Here is a 17,424-nt window from a genome sequence, read left to right on the forward strand (position 1 = left end):
CGCAGTCTGTCCACTTCAGGGCAGTTGTTTCAGTTTTGTTGTAGGCTACTTCATGATTCGCCAGCCGGCCGCTGTGTCCGAGCGGTTCTAGGCGCTCCAGTCCGGAACCGCGCTGCTGCAACGGTCGCAGGTTCGAATCCTGCCCCGGGCATGGATGTGTACGATGTCCTTAGGTTAGTTAGGTTTAAGTAGTTCTAAGCCTAGGGGACTGATGACCTCAGATGTTAAGTCCCATAGTGCTCAGAGCCATTTGAACCATTTTCATTCGCCACGGCAAGAACTGTGTTGCTTCAGCATTGCTACTAGCAGGTGTGCACGGCTCACTCAAGAACAGCGGCATATCCTGAGTTCCGAAACGTTTCACGCATAAGATGAGGTGAACGTAATTTTTAATATAATTGATTATTACAATGTCTATGTCTACACAGTGTCTATATCTTACACTGTAAAGTCGTTAAGATATCCATGTTGGTCTGAAAATATTACGAAATTCCGTGCGTGCAAGAAAGAAATCGAAATTTCTGCTATAAAGAAAGTCCATAGTGAATCTCTTTTCTCGGCGAAAAGTATACCTATATTTTAATATAATCCCATTTACGATTCTAAGTTTTCGTAAATTGCGTTCCTTAAATTGTACGTAATTGTGTTCCTTGTTAAACTGTATTAATTTTCATAAATACAATTTTTCATTTCGCATTTTTCTAATACAATTTTAGCTTCCAGAATGAGATTTTCACTCTGCAGCGGAGTGTGCGCTGATATGAAACTTCCTGGCCGATTAAAACTGTGTGCCCGACCGAGACTCGAACTCGGGACCTTTGCCTTTCGCGGGCAAGTGCTCTACCAACTGAGCTACCGAAGCACGACTCACGCCCGGTACTCACAGCTTTACTTTTGCCAGTACCTCGTCTCCTACCTTCCAAACTTTACAGAAGCTCTCCTGCGAAACTTGCAGAACCAGCACTCCTGAAAGAAAGGATATTGCGGAGACATGGCCTAGCCACAGCCTGGGGGATGTTTCCAGAATGAGATTTTCACTCTGCAGCGGAGTGTGCGCTGATATGAAACTTCAGTTGGTAGAGCACTTGCCCGCGAAAGGCAAAGGTCCCGAGTTCGAGTCTCGGTCGGGCACACAGTTTTAATCTGCCAGGAAGTTTCATATCAGCGCACACTCAGCTGCAGAGTGAAAATCTCATTCTGGAAACATCCCCCAGGCTGTGGCTAAGCCATGTCTCCGCAATATCCTTTCTTTCAGGAGTGCTAGTTCTGCAAGTTTCGCAGGAGAGCTTCTGTAAAGTTTGGAAGGTAGGAGACGAGGTACTGGCAGAAGTAAAGCTGTGAGTAGCGGGCGTGAGTCGTCCTCCGGTAGCTCAGTTGGTAGAGCACTTGCCCGCGAAAGGCAAAGGTCCCGAGTTCGAGTCTCGGTCGGGCACACAGTTTTAATCGGCCAGGAAGTTTCATATCAGCGCACACTCCGCTGCAGAGTGAAAATCTCATTCTGGAAACATCCCCCAGGCTGTGGCTAAGCCATGTCTCCGCAATATCCTTTCTTTCAGGAGTGCTAGTTCTGCAAGTTTCGCAGGAGAGCTTCTGTAAAGTTTGGAAGGTAGGAGACGAGGTACTGGCAGAAGTAAAGCTGTGAGTACCGGGCGTGAGTCGTGCTTCGGTAGCTCAGTTTGTGTAGTCTGCGTTCGGCAGGGCAGCAGTGCGCACCGCGCTCGGCCGTCCACGCCGCTGCGCGCGCGGAGTGTTTTGTTTACTTCCTCGTCAAAGCGCTTCTCAGTCGAACAAGCTGTAATGGCCAACTCTTACAGGAAGAACACTCTTAAGTTCACCTTCTCAAACGAATACGCACGACCCAAAGCACTGGCCGTCGAACGCTTCCTACGCGAAGACGTGAAGATCCCGCGTGACGAACTCATCGGCATACCCCTATCGATCATTAGCAGCGTCGTTTATGTTAAGATGACTTCCGACGCTGCCTGCAACGAGATCATTCAAAGGACGCGACATGGACTAAAATTTCGGCCTGTGGATGTCGACCATGCAGGACTTGGCCTTCGGACGATCCGTGTATTCGAACTGCCTTTCGAGGTGGCTGAAGATGAAGTCATCGCGGCGCTAAGTCCGTTCGGAAAAGTCCAGAGCCACGTAGCCGAGACATGGGCACAGTTTACGACGTATCCGGTGCTTAATGGTGTGAGACAAGTCCGAATCGATCTCAAACGTCACGTTCCATCGTACATTTCTATCGGCGGCTGCCGTGCGGTAGTCATTTACGACGGACAACCTCGAACATGTTCCGGTTGTGGCCAAGAAGGCCACGTCCGTAATGAATGCCTGCAACGCCGCATCACACAACTAAGGCCCGACGATACGAACACCGACAGAACCACGACCACCCTTCCAGTCACCTATGCGGCGACACTGCACGTCCAGCCCTCACAAGGCGCCGTTCACGAGCGTCTCTCTGGTCCGATACACCCGGAGGCGTCCCAGCACCTTGACACCGGCGATGCCGCCCGTGAACATGTCCAACAGCCGGACACACCCACGCTAGAAGATCACAAGGATACCAATGAGAGTGTTCTGGAGAATGAAGACCGCATCATAGCACCCGCGGCTTTTGTACCGGAACGACGTGAATCTCTTCCTTCCTCAGACACCGAAACTCATTGCCGAAAGCAGAAGTCGCCCAAACGACGAAAAAAACGCCGCAAGACATCAGAATCGACCATTGAGCCCCCTCCGCAGGACGAAGAAATGCCACATCACTCCGACGGAGAACACGATAACACTTTCTCCTCTGCCACGGAGACGCGTCATCCACAAGACGGTGAACCGTCCGACAGAGATCGTGCGCAAGCCCCGCGCCCAGAAGCCATGGAACATAGCACGCCTGTTGCCACCGACGCCATTGAGCCGACTCGGCTAGCGCTGCCACCTCTCGCCGATGTCAAACCTGTCGGACACCTTTCATGGGCGGATGACACGGATTTCCCACCTCCATCTGATGCGGAAATGAGATCTGTTTCTCCGTTCGACCAAAACTAAAATGGGGGAAGTTTCTACGGCGAATCCTGCGACTTCTATGGACTTCCAGCATCCACAACAACAATCTTCACCAGCTACGACCCTATCAACAGCACGGATCTCCCATCAGGCGTACCGAATAGCTACTATCAATACTAATAATATCGGCTCCCATGCTAAACTTCAACTGCTCCGTGACACCCTAAGAGCAGCGGACATCGACATCGCCCTGTTACAAGAACTGAGGACAGCGACTTGGACTGGGTGTTATGGATATGAGACGTACGCCGCCCCTGCAGCTACGGAACACACAGGCGCAGCCATCCTCCTCCGAGAAGGAATTGCAGTTTCCGATGTCGCATACCTCCCAACAGCGCGAGGGGTGGCCATAACAGTTGGAGGACTCAAAATCATAAATCTCTACGCCCCATCGGGCACTGATAAACGGAGGGATCGCTCCCAGTTCTACGCAGAAGATATCACGCCTTTATTCCTCGGTCGATACGATCATCTCATCGTAGGTGGAGATTTCAACTGTGTTCTCGAGCGCACAGACCAATACCCCCATTTCACCACATGTCCCGAACTTCGCTTCCTCGTCCGCCGCCTTCGTCTCCTCGACACTTGGCGAGTGATACACGGCGACCGCCCGGGGTATACACACATCACGAGCCTCTTCGCCAGCCGACTTGATAGAATATACATCTCTAACGCTCTAAAATCAGTACTCCTCGACGCGGAACGTTGGCCGTCTGCCTTTTCGGATCATGACATCTATATCTGTACCATGAACCTACGTCGACAATCTATATGGCGCAGTGCAGGACCCTGGAAACTCAATGTCGCGCTACTGCGGGACCCTGAATGTCGACAACAGGTCACCGACACGTGGCACACCTGTGTTCAACGCATTATGCGTTACGAGACCACACTGCAGTGGTGGTTGCTGTGCGCCAAACCGGCCATCCGACGCACATTGACACACTATGGCAGAGCAAAAGCCAGGTGGAATCACCATACAACTGATTTCTACTATAGCGCTCTACGTGAACTCATGGATCATCCTCCATCCCCGGATCGCCTCAAAGAAGCTCAACGCATCAAGGCAAAGATTCTATCCTTGACCAGATGCCGTCTAGAGGGAGCCATTGTACGAGCCCGCAGCCAAGACAGGATTAATGGTGAAGAACCTTCTATGCATCATATTGTTCAAAATGTTCGTCGACGCCGACAGGCTTTAATGACAACTTTAGACTTACCTGATGGACGACGGCTGACTTCGCAAGCTACCATTGCGGATGCATTCACAACGCATTATAGACTTTTCTATCAAGAAGTACCTGCCGGTGCAGAGGCCATTGCTGAGGTTGCCCATGAGACACTTGGTACTCTAAACGCAGCAGCTGCAACCCTCCTGACTGCTGAAGTGACCACCGACGACGTCCAGGGAGCTGTGGCCAAGAGGTCTCTGAATCGATCTCCCGGCCCGGACGGTTTACCTCTCGAATTTTACAGAACCTTCCAAGATTTGATGATGCCACGATGGAGGGACATGTACTGGGAACTTTTGTCCGGCGCGGCGAACCCGCCACCAATGTTCATGGAAGGCTTACTTGTACCAGTCCCGAAACCCGCAGGAGGAACACGACTCGACAGTTATCGGCCGATCACGTTACTCAATTCGGACTTCAAGATTTTCACACGCCTTCTGGCAGTGCGACTCAAACATGTATTACGGGACATTGTCTCCCACGAACAAACATCCTTAGGCGGCGATCGTAATATACAGACGGCCCTCAGTGAATATCGAGATGTGATCGCTGTGGCAACACACTCGCGACTGCCAGGCGCTTTAATCTCCATCGACTTCAAACAAGCGTTTGACCGCGTCAATCATGCATTCCTCAACGCAGTGATGGACCGAATGGCAATTCCTCCGACGTTCACGCAAGTGATTATGCGGCTCCTTCGTGGAGCAACGTCCAGACTTCTCGTCAACGGCAGACTTACAGAACCTATACGGATTGAACGCTCAGTTCGGCAGGGTTGCCCTTTGTCGACGGTACTTTATGCCATTGCGATGGAACCACTCATTTGCGGATTACGGCGACGTTTGACAGGTATTCCACTCCGGGATCATATGTTCCGCTGCCGAGCTTACGCGGACGACTTGGCCCTCGTCGTACGTTCAGCGGCTGAAGTACAAGCTGCGATGCAGTGGATTACCCGTTACAGTGCAGGGGCAGGGAGCGCTATGAACGTGGCAAAATCATGCGCCATGAAGATCGGCCGCGGCCTTCCCGCAGACAGCGTAGCTCCATTTCAACTGGTAGACACCATTCGTTGTCTCGGATTGGTGTACACGCGAGACATTCGCCGCACCTCGGCGATCAATTTTCGTGCGCTGCTGCAACGCACCCGGGCCAACATACAAAATCACATACTACGCCCGCTGAATATGTGCCAGAGAGTCACCTTCGTCAATACCCATCTGGCAGCTCGGATACCCCATATAGCGCAGATTCTGCCCATCACTGCGACTATGGCGGCCAGGTTACAGGCGGCATTCGGCTATTTCATTTGTTCTGGACACATCTTCAAAGTCCAGTATGAAGCTCTCACCTTACCGAAGCGGGACGCTGGCCTCGATCTGGTTAATGTGAGAGCCAGGACAACGGCACTTTACACCAATACTATGCTCCGGTTATGGAAAAGCCAAAATGCTAGTTTTACTGGAATGTTGACCACCGAGCTCGCGCCTGTTTCGAGACGCCCACCGACGTCTTTGGCAAACATCCCACCTCCGATGTCACAGATCGGCCGTTTCTTTTTGGAGTACAGCTACATATGCACCGAGCTCCCCAGGACCAGGAAGACGACCACCCGCGACATCTACCGCCTTCTCCGAAAGTCTCCACCCCGCAACCCCGTCGAAACACGTCACCCCCAGGTTTCATGGCCTACAGTTTGGAAAACGATCCACCAACCAAATCACACCACTGACACCACCTCTATGTGGTACCTTCTCGTCAACGGCAAGTATACTACAAGACAGAAACTGCATCGCATCGCACTGGTGGACTCACCCCTGTGCCTCAAGTGCAATGTCGAAGATACAGATTTACATCGTTTTGAGTGTGGGCCAGCAGCAGCTGTCTGGACCCTCGTACAGAAGATTGTGGCTTTCTACCTCCGAGTACCACCACATCACGTTTCACCCACTATGATGATATATCCCGACACGACCTACTTTCCATCGGCTAAGTGGCACGCCATCACATGGATCAGTGGCATGGCTGTCGACTACCTCTTCCGAGACGACATCGTCGATCCGGCGGACTTTTGGACACGCCTCCAAGTGTATCACCACACCCTTCGTCGGCATCGACACTATCGGGCCACTTTCGCGAACTATTTACAGAGCATTTTCACCAACCCGCCTCAAAGCTGGAATCTCAACGAACCGTGCCAGCCAAGGCTGGACGATCCCACGTTCCCCTTCAATGGTCAATGATAGAATGCATTTTGTTCTGCTGGCGCGCCAAAGTGGAGCATGGCGCGGAAAGTATTCCTATTTTATTTCAGTTCTCTTTCCTCCTCCTCTTCTAAGTTTTTTTTTTTCTCCTTACACGTGTTTATCCCTTTCACAACTAGCTCTCTATCTGCAGCCTATTTGTTTTCTTTCTCTTGTGCTCCAAAAAAAAAACAAAATAAATAAATAAATAAATAAAAATAAAAATAAAAATAAAAAAAATAAAATAAAATAAAAAAAGAAATGCTGCTGATGGTGAGACTGTACACTCATTTATGTTACCAAAAAAACATACAAATACAAAAGAAGGCCGTTGCGGAAATATAGCTACCTTTTATGTTTTACGTTTTCAAAGGATATTGTGTTATTTCCGAAAAAAAAAAAAAAAAAAAAAAAAAAATTGGTAGAGCACTTGCCCGCGAAAGGCGAAGGTCCCGAGTTCGAGTCTCGGTCGGGCACACAGTTTTAATCTGCCAGGAAGTTTCATATCAGCGCACACTCCGCTGCAGAGTGAAAATCTCATTCTGGAAACATCCCCCAGGCTGTGGCTAAGCCATGTATCCGCAATATCCTTTCTTTCAGGAGTGCTAGTTCTGCAAGTTTCGCAGGAGAGCTTCTGTAAAGTTTGGAAGGTAGGAGACGAGGTACTGGCAGAAGTAAAGCTGTGAGTAGCGGGCGTGAGTCGTGCTTCGGTAGCTCAGTTGGTAGAGCACTTGCCCGCGAAAGGCAAAGGTCCCGAGTTCGAGTCTCGGTCGGGCACACAGTTTTAATCGGCCAGGAAGTTTCATATCAGCGCACACTCCGCTGCAGGGTGAAAATCTCATTCTGGAAACATCCCCCAGGCTGTGGCTAAGCCATGTCTCCGCAATATCCTTTCTTTCAGGAGTGCTAGTTCTGCAAGTTTCGCAGGAGAGCTTCTGTAAAGTTTGGAAGGTAGGAGACGAGGTACTGGCAGAAGTAAAGCTGTGAGTACCGGGCGTGAGTCGTGCTTCGGTAGCTCAGTTGGTAGAGCACTTGCCCGCGAAAGGCAAAGGTCCCGAGTTCGAGTCTCGGTCGGGCACACAGTTTTAATCTGCCAGGAAGTTTCATATCAGCGCACACTCCGCTGCAGAGTGAAAATCTCATTCTGGAAACATCCCCCACGCTGTGGCTAAGCCATGTCTCCGCAATATCCTTTCTTTCAGGAGTGCTAGTTCTGCAAGTTTCGCAGGAGAGCTTCTGTAAAGTTTGGAAGGTAGGAGACGAGGTACTGGCAGAAGTAAAGCTGTGAGTACCGGGCGTGAGTCGTGCTTCGGTAGCTCAGTTGGTAGAGCACTTGCCCGCGAAAGGCAAAGGTCCCGAGTTCGAGTCTCGGTCGGGCACACAGTTTTAATCTGCCAGGAAGTTTCCTATCAGCGCACACTCCGCTGCAGAGTGAAAATCTCATTCTGGAAACATCCCCCAGGCTGTGGCTAAGCCATGTCTCCGCAATATCCTTTCTTTCAGGAGTGCTAGTTCTGCAAGTTTCGCAGGAGAGCTTCTGTAAAGTTTGGAAGGTAGGAGACGAGGTACTGGCAGAAGTAAAGCTGTGAGTACCGGGCATGAGTCGTGCTCCGGTAGCTCAGTTGGTAGAGCACTTGCCCGCGAAAGGCAAAGGTCCCGAGTTCGAGTCTCGGTCGGGCACACAGTTTTAATCTGCCAGGAAGTTTCATATCAGCGCACACTCCGCTGCAGAGTGAAAATCTCATTCTGGAAACATCCCCCACGCTGTGGCTAAGCCATGTATCCGCAATATCCTTTCTTTCAGGAGTGCTAGTTCTGCAAGTTTCGCAGGAGAGCTTCTGTAAAGTTTGGAAGGTAGGAGACGAGGTACTGGCAGAAGTAAAGCTGTGAGTAGCGGGCGTGAGTCGTGCTTCGGTAGCTCAGTTGGTAGAGCACTTGCCCGCGAAAGGCAAAGGTCCCGAGTTCGAGTCTCGGTCGGGCACACAGTTTTAATCGGCCAGGAAGTTTCATATCAGCGCACACTCCGCTGCAGGGTGAAAATCTCATTCTGGAAACATCCCCCAGGCTGTGGCTAAGCCATGTCTCCGCAATATCCTTTCTTTCAGGAGTGCTAGTTCTGCAAGTTTCGCAGGAGAGCTTCTGTAAAGTTTGGAAGGTAGGAGACGAGGTACTGGCAGAAGTAAAGCTGTGAGTACCGGGCGTGAGTCGTGCTTCGGTAGCTCAGTTGGTAGAGCACTTGCCCGCGAAAGGCAAAGGTCCCGAGTTCGAGTCTCGGTCGGGCACACAGTTTTAATCTGCCAGGAAGTTTCATATCAGCGCACACTCCGCTGCAGAGTGAAAATCTCATTCTGGAAACATCCCCCACGCTGTGGCTAAGCCATGTCTCCGCAATATCCTTTCTTTCAGGAGTGCTAGTTCTGCAAGTTTCGCAGGAGAGCTTCTGTAAAGTTTGGAAGGTAGGAGACGAGGTACTGGCAGAAGTAAAGCTGTGAGTACCGGGCGTGAGTCGTGCTTCGGTAGCTCAGTTGGTAGAGCACTTGCCCGCGAAAGGCAAAGGTCCCGAGTTCGAGTCTCGGTCGGGCACACAGTTTTAATCTGCCAGGAAGTTTCCTATCAGCGCACACTCCGCTGCAGAGTGAAAATCTCATTCTGGAAACATCCCCCAGGCTGTGGCTAAGCCATGTCTCCGCAATATCCTTTCTTTCAGGAGTGCTAGTTCTGCAAGTTTCGCAGGAGAGCTTCTGTAAAGTTTGGAAGGTAGGAGACGAGGTACTGGCAGAAGTAAAGCTGTGAGTACCGGGCATGAGTCGTGCTCCGGTAGCTCAGTTGGTAGAGCACTTGCCCGCGAAAGGCAAAGGTCCCGAGTTCGAGTCTCGGTCGGGCACACAGTTTTAATCTGCCAGGAAGTTTCATATCAGCGCACACTCCGCTGCAGAGTGAAAATCTCATTCTGGAAACATCCCCCACGCTGTGGCTAAGCCATGTATCCGCAATATCCTTTCTTTCAGGAGTGCTAGTTCTGCAAGTTTCGCAGGAGAGCTTCTGTAACGTTTGGAAGGTAGGAGACGAGGTACTGGCAGAAGTAAAGCTGTGAGTACCGCGCGTGAGTCGTGCTTCGGTAGCTCAGTTGGTAGAGCACTTGCCCGCGAAAGGCAAAGGTCCCGAGTTCGAGTCTCGGTCGGGCACACAGTTTTAATCTGCCAGGAAGTTTCATATCAGCGCACACTCCGCTGCAGAGTGAAAATCTCATTCTGGAAACATCCCCCAGGCTGTGGCTACGCCATGTCTCCGCAATATCCTTTCTTTCAGGAGTGCTAGTTCTGCAAGTTTCGCAGGAGAGCTTCTGTAAAGTTTGGAAGGTAGGAGACGAGGTACTGGCAGAAGTAAAGCTGTGAGTACCGGGCGTGAGTCGTGCTTCGGTAGCTCAGTTGGTAGAGCACTTGCCCGCGAAAGGCAAAGGTCCCGAGTTCGAGTCTCGGTCGGGCACACAGTTTTAATCTGCCTGGAAGTTTCATATCAGCGCACACTCCGCTGCAGAGTGAAAATCTCATTCTGGAAACATCCCCCAGGCTGTGGCTAAGCCATGTCTCCGCAATATCCTTTCTTTCAGGAGTGCTAGTTCTGCAAGTTTCGCAGGAGAGCTTCTGTAAAGTTTGGAAGGTAGGAGACGAGGTACTGGCAGAAGTAAAGCTGTGAGTACCGGGCGTGAGTCGTGCTTCGGTAGCTCAGTTGGTAGAGCACTTGCCCGCGAAAGGCAAAGGTCCCGAGTTCGAGTCTCGGTCGGGCACATAGTTTTAATCTGCCAGGAAGTTTCATATCAGCGCACACTCCGCTGCAGAGTGAAAATCTCATTCTGGAAACATCCCCCACGCTGTGGCTAAGCCATGTCTCCGCAATATCCTTTCTTTCAGGAGTGCTAGTTCTGCAAGTTTCGCAGGAGAGCTTCTGTAAAGTTTGGAAGGTAGGAGACGAGGTACTGGCAGAAGTAAAGCTGTGAGTAGCGGGCGTGAGTCGTGCTCCGGTAGCTCAGTTGGTAGAGCACTTGCCCGCGAAAGGCAAAGGTCCCGAGTTCGAGTCTCGGTCGGGCACACAGTTTTAATCGGCCAGGAAGTTTCATATCAGCGCACACTCCGCTGCAGAGTGAAAATCTCATTCTGGAAACATCCCCCAGGCTGTGGCTAAGCCATGTATCCGCAATATCCTTTCTTTCAGGAGTGCTAGTTCTGCAAGTTTCGCAGGAGAGCTTCTGTAAAGTTTGGAAGGTAGGAGACGAGGTACTGGCAGAAGTAAAGCTGTGAGTACCGGGCGTGAGTCGTGCTTCGGTAGCTCAGTTGGTAGAGCACTTGCCCGCGAAAGGCAAAGGTCCCGAGTTCGAGTCTCGGTCGGCACACAGTTTTAATCTGCCAGGAAGTTTCATATCAGCGCACACTCCGCTGCAGAGTGAAAATCTCATTCTGGAAACATCCCCCAGGCTGTGGCTACGCCATGTCTCCGCAATATCCTTTCTTTCAGGAGTGCTAGTTCTGCAAGTTTCGCAGGAGAGCTTCTGTAAAGTTTGGAAGGTAGGAGACGAGGTACTGGCAGAAGTAAAGCTGTGAGTACCGGGCGTGAGTCGTGCTTCGGTAGCTCAGTTGGTAGAGCACTTGCCCGCGAAAGGCAAAGGTCCCGAGTTCGAGTCTCGGCCGGGCACACAGTTTTAATCTGCCAGGAAGTTTCACAATTTTAGCTTGTTTTCCAATTCTTTTTAATTTTAAGTTAAGTACTGATTTCGCCTGATGGAGGTTCTAATGTCGTATTATATCACAGAAATAAATAAATGTATTATTTGCATTGGAAAAGTGGCAAAAGTATTACGTGAGTGGCCACAAAAAAAAGGTCTTCCTAAAATCGAGAAAAGTGACACAACCCAAATAATTAATCAATAATTACCGGATAACACCTCATATTTCACGAATACAGAACTACGTATCCATATTACTATTGCAAAGACTATAATGTAATTTACTGCCAGAATTACTTACTTGAAATCCAAAGGATACGAACTTTCGTAATATTTCAGTATAAGTTTTATAGAATTTCTTAAGTCGATTTTTCCCAAGTACTGCGTTTTTGGGTTGCGTCTCTGTTCTTGCCGGAGTACGATTTGTTGTTCAGCTACCAGAGAGAGAGAGAGAGAGAGAGAGAGAGAGAGAGAGAGAGAGAGAGAAAGCAAGAAATTTCTTAAAAAAACTCACACCGTTAGACCAAGAATTCCCTTCGCTAAAGAATGCTGCTTGCCTCCATGACGAGAGATGTTATTTTTGTGACATATGGAAACATATGAGGAATGTGGAAGCTCGTGAACAATTTTCAACAGCCTGTGATAATGACCCTCACCGTCTGACCTCAGCTGAGAAGTTCAGTAGACTCTACACGACGGAATACACACACATCAGGCAACCATTCGCTCTAGCTCCTTCTCCCCAATCCCCCCCCCCCTCCCCTCCCGTTAGATGTCTTGAAACTTGCGTTGTGCCTACACGAATGGTGTAGTAAGGAGGGCATCGAGTTTCTTGACTGATACTACAGTTAATCTTGTCTCTTTGGTAAAATCTACAGCCCTGACACTGTTCACATCTTTCCCAGTGCCAGCTGAGTCATGTCAGCATTTCAGCCGTGAACGCGTAGTGTCGGGCGCGCTGTAGGACCGTGGTTGGGCTAAAGCTGCCCTTTAGGACCAGTGAAACCTATATTCGTCATCCCGATTCGAATAACCAGTCGTTTATTATTCCGAATTAGTGGAAGTGCGAATGCTATTTCTAAATGTAACGAGATGTAGCTCTCAGTTTGGCATCTTGATGGACCAATCGCTCAAGCTCACCCGTCTGCATGAATCTACGTTCCGTACCGTATGTCATGAACTCCTGGAGGGTGCAACATATCGAAAGGCACTGAGAAGAAACTGCCTCCGCTCCGAACTCTTAATCACATATTCTTTTGCCGATTTATTCGTTACTTTGATACATGCGACTGGGAATGAATAGCTCTCATATTCGCCTCTGAGCAGTCGCACAGGGTTACACCAGCTGCCATTCAGAGAACGGCTGCGGCAGAGCGTGGGCGGTCAGTTGAGGAAGTGATCCATCACCGGGAGGGTAGGCACGCCTTGCGAGCCAGTTGCCGTGTATTAGCATAACAGGGACGCAGCAGCTTTCAATAATTACGGAATTTCCGGGTCGTTAAGTCACCACCTACGTGAAGACACGCAGGGAAATGTGGAAGAGCTACTGTGACATACGCGTACTGCAATCACGCAGCCACGCTGACGTAATAGCATCGCCCTTACGTTTCGTGAACATCAAGTTTAATCTGATATTTTCTGGCCTCAGACGGGAAAAGAACTAAACATTTTTGTGACGTAAAGGAGTTACCTCGTGAGTAGAGAAACCCAGATCTAATTCCTAGGTCACGCAATCAGAAGGCTGGCGCTTGGTACGTTTTACAGAAGCAGCTTTTGGTGTTTGTGGATTCAGTTCTGAGGAAGGATGACAGTCAGATGGTACTCTCCACAATACAGACAATATTCAGTTTCATCTCAGTCAGCCTGAAACATATTTTTGCACATGTGTATATCTCCCGGCCTACTGTTCCACTCTCGTCGCACTGCTAGGAGCCCGAATACCTTGTCAACAATCCGTCCAGAGAAGGTTCTGATTAGCCATACCAGCGGCAAGACGATCAATGCCTGTTTAGTAGTTGTGGAGCCCATGAAATAAATAGCTCGATACCAGCAATTGCGCCTTCGCTGGTTCGTTGTCTCTGATAGTGGGATTAAATGACCAACATTGTTACTCCCATTCTCCTCCAAAGGTTAGCGAGAGCGGTAGGGTAGTAATTAAGACACTGCACTCACATTCAGGTGGTGCGAATTTTGAATCCACATCCGGCTATCTACTTTGTTTTTCCCAGAGCACTTACGCCGAATGCGGGGATTGTCCCTTTAAAAATGCTACGTTCCACGTTCAATCTCTTGCGCCATCCTCGTACTCTTAAAGACAGCGTCAACATTAGCGGACACCACGCTCTACTTTACATTCCTTACTACCTTTTTAAATCGGTTATTTCCATATTTTTCGGCCACATCTTGGAATTTTTTAATGGCATGTCTCTCGTTCCTACAGCAGAGAATGTCAGGGCAGAGTCACAACTCTTCCACTGGCCAGTTTGGTGTTTAGATGCGAGCCACCTATAGGATTAGGAAGATGAATATTCAGAAAGAACACCCATTCATATCGTAATCCGAAAGAGCCTCACTGTAATCTCTGAACAAAAGCCTTTAAAGCAGCATAATAAAAATCTCGAGACACTGGAAAAAGGGGGAAAGGGCTCTGAATTAGCTAGCATCTTATCGTTGAAGAAAAAATCGTCGAGAATTAATAAAAGTGGATTATCGTGACATTGATGGACACTGTACCAGCACACCTCTCTTCCTAATGACGTGTCGTGTTCATTCTATAAACCGAAGTTTACTTTGGTACCGTTTCAGAGACGGGGCTAATACGATATTATGACTCTATACACAATTAAACAGACTTTAATCCAGGTGACGGTGCGGAAAGACACGATGTGTATTCGAGAGGACCGGCCGGAGTGGCCGATCGGTCCTAGGCGCTACAGATTGGAACCGCGCGACCGCTACGGTCGCAGGTTCGAATCCTGCCTCGGGCATGGATGTGTGTGATGTCCTTAGGTTAGTTAGGTTTAAGTAGTTCTAAGCTCTAGGGGACTGATGACCTCAGCAGTTAAGTCCCATAGTGCTGAGAGCCATTTGAACCCTTTTTTTTATTCGAGAGGACAGCGATTCAAATCCAACTCCGGCCATCAAGATTTCGATTTTCCGTGATGTCCTTGCTTATACTGAATAGCTAAATTGTTTTTTCAAAGGCCACGTTCGATTTCCTCTCCCATCATTGCCCACCCCAAGCTTGTGCTTCGTCTCTAATGACTTCGTTGTCGAATAAACGTTAAACGCTATCTTACTTTCTTTAATCTTTTCAAAGGGCACGTTCGATTTCCTCTCCCATCATTGCCCACTCCAAGCTTGTGCTTCATCTCTAATGACTTCGTTGTCGAATAAACGTTAAACGCTATCTTACTTTCTTTAATCTGCGCGAAATTGGGAAGCAGAGGAAACAATAGCGTCAAAAATGGTTCAAATGGCTCTGAGCACTATGGGACTTAACATCTGAGGTCATCAGTCCAATAGAACTTAGAACTACTTAAACCTAACTAACCTAAGGACATCACACACATCCATGCCTGAGGCAGGATTCGAACCTGCGACCGTAGCGGTCGCGCGGTTCCGGATTGAAGCGCCTAGAACCGCTCGACCACAGCGGCTGGCAACAACAGCGCCACGAAGCAGCCACTTTCGAATTACGGTTTTAACAACATATTCTATTAAATGGCTTAGACTCCTCTTTATCTTCATATTACTAGATAAGGCATGACAGAATACCAGAAACATGGAGCTAATAGTATTGTTACGACGCATGCAGGTTTCACCTTCTGATGACAAAGATGACACACTCTAGTATTGGAACTTTTAATGACCACACCCACTCTGAGTGCCATAAAAAATTATAGATGTGTAGAAGACCTTGAATTTCACTAAGACCTTAAAGTTTCTGTTTGCATAACTCGGTAATATACTCACAAGAGCAACTGGATCATCTATAAGTACACAGCACAAAAACTTGTTCACTCCCAGGAAATGTCGTGCTAATAACCCGAATTCGGAGATGAAAAGAATCCTTAGGTTGATTCAGGTAAGCCATATCCAGCCAGAGACAATCACTGACGCTTAGATCCACATTAGATCCAGATTAGGTACCACATTACGGGGATGTTGTCATCTTGGAAGTCGATGGTGTCTGCAACATACCCATCACGAAGACGTGGAAAAAATGGTAATGCTTAGTCAAATAGAGTATTGATACATAACAGCTTGGATCATGTTCACGATAACTGAATGATCAGGCCCAACGGATGGTGTAAAACCGCCCCCAAAAATATCGCAGAATCAGTTGCAGTATGAACTAAACCTTTCATACAAGACGTGTAAACGCACGCGCCGGTGAACAGTACACGCCAGGTACACGTCAGGTTCTGTAAAGTTTCTGTTTGATTTGGCCGACTGAAGACGTGCAGCTCTATGTGTCACTTTGAGCAATGGTCTTTTTCGATTTTCTCAACCGCCAAACGTCGATTGCATGTAGTTCCCTTCGCAGTGTTCGCCCAGCATCTGGTTGAGACGGACCTGCATTCAATGACAGCAGCTATTTTTGTCCAGTTTCAAACCGAAGTTCATTAACAAAGCGTGACACTCTTCTCCAGTCCAAGTTAGTTAGGACTTTTAAACCATCACTTGTAGCTGTGACTGGTACACCGTTGCCTGTAGACCATCTGAACAGTCCACTTTGTTATACCAACAAATCGAGAAACTTCATTCACAATATAGGGAAGAGCAACGTTTCTATCTGGAGCTCTCTTACTGCGAGAGCTCTATACAAGCGACTGGCATGAATTACGTCAGCGTTGGTGGATCACGTGACCACATCGTACCAGTTCTGCACTATCTATATCATTGCATAGTACCAGTATGCTCTTTTAAGGGGATGAAAAATATTTTGTTCGACGTGATGGAGACAGAGTAATCCTCTCGTAACGGCAAATGAAATATTTCGACGTCTCATTTCGCAGGGCTGTTGATATTCTTTGCACTGGCTGGCTTGACAGTCGAGCTCATGTTGGAAAACACACGTAATATCAGTGAATTTGGTCGCTGACGGATTACGAGCATCCTACACGTGAGACATGGCTCTACATCCCACCTGCAAACACAACAGCGCCCAGTCTGATGGCAGGGGTATTCTAGTGTGTGGAATAATTACATGAGATAAAGAGGGGTCCCGATTACATTTACCACCGCCTCTCACTTGTAGATTACACAGTAACCTTCTACAGGATTACGTTCACCTATCTGTTCTCCTCTACACGCGCCACCTCCATTGAGAGCATGCGCCACCTCATTTATCAATAATGAGCCAAGTAGCCGGCGTCGCCCGGCTACGTATTTATTCCAGTCTGTTATTAGTCCATCTTCTCCTTCCCCTCTCTCTGTCCACTTCTTCTTCCTTCCTCTACGTGTCCTTCCATTCTCCTCTTTTCTTTCTCTGTCCATCTCTTCCTCTCCGCTCACTGTGTCTGTCTCCTCTTACCTTTCTGCCCTTTTTCCCCTCCCCCTCTCCCTGTTCATCTCCTCATCCCCCTCATCTGTGTCCATCTCCTCCTTCTCACGTCCGTCTGTCCATCTCCTCCTTCCCTCTCCACGCTACCACCCCTACCCCAATAGGAGGCCGCTGGTCCTTACCGCCAAAGCATAACTTTCTCGACAGAAAGTAGTGTTTATCAAGTTCGATTGATATCGATCCAGGCGTTTCGGAGTAGTTTCTCACACGTGGCTTTGCCCACGTACACACCGTACACACACGCACGCACGCACACCCACCCGCCCGCCCACCCCCACACACACATACACACACACACAAAACATATTTCGCTCATATTTGTAAACATAGTTCGCTTCGCCTGTTTCTCTAGCGAATTTCGCCCTGCAGTTTCGTTTTCACGCAGCTCAATGTTAATGACGTCATATCTACTGAACTATGTGTCCTACTATAATTTTACAGCCGCATTCAGTGGTATATGTGAATATTGTCTGAATAATGTATTATGAATGACTAGAAGTAGGTAATAAATTAAAACGTCATCCATGACGAGGCAGTTTTACTGCATTAACAGCGACAATGTAGTAAGCGAAAAAATGCTTGCCTCTC

General features: G+C 48.7%; 5 non-coding genes across 5 annotated transcripts; all 5 read left to right on the plus strand.

Moving 5' to 3' along the window:
• Positions 1 to 8,153: 8,153 nt before the first annotated feature.
• On the plus strand, positions 8,154 to 8,228 carry Trnas-cga. The gene has a single exon. It is a non-coding gene; the product is annotated as a tRNA-Ser (tRNA).
• Positions 8,229 to 9,357: 1,129 nt separating this feature from the next.
• Positions 9,358 to 9,432, plus strand: Trnas-cga. Its single transcript has one exon. It is a non-coding gene; the product is annotated as a tRNA-Ser (tRNA).
• Positions 9,433 to 10,561: 1,129 nt separating this feature from the next.
• On the plus strand, positions 10,562 to 10,636 carry Trnas-cga. Its single transcript has one exon. It is a non-coding gene; the product is annotated as a tRNA-Ser (tRNA).
• A 225-nt stretch (positions 10,637 to 10,861) lies between these two features.
• Trnas-cga lies at positions 10,862 to 10,937 on the plus strand. Its single transcript has one exon. It is a non-coding gene; the product is annotated as a tRNA-Ser (tRNA).
• A 225-nt stretch (positions 10,938 to 11,162) lies between these two features.
• Positions 11,163 to 11,237, plus strand: Trnas-cga. The gene has a single exon. It is a non-coding gene; the product is annotated as a tRNA-Ser (tRNA).
• The last annotated feature ends 6,187 nt before the right edge of the window (positions 11,238 to 17,424 follow it).

This window comes from Schistocerca piceifrons, chromosome 2, assembly GCF_021461385.2.
Source record: "Schistocerca piceifrons isolate TAMUIC-IGC-003096 chromosome 2, iqSchPice1.1, whole genome shotgun sequence".
In the NCBI taxonomy this organism is placed as follows: Eukaryota; Metazoa; Arthropoda; class Insecta; order Orthoptera; family Acrididae; genus Schistocerca; species Schistocerca piceifrons.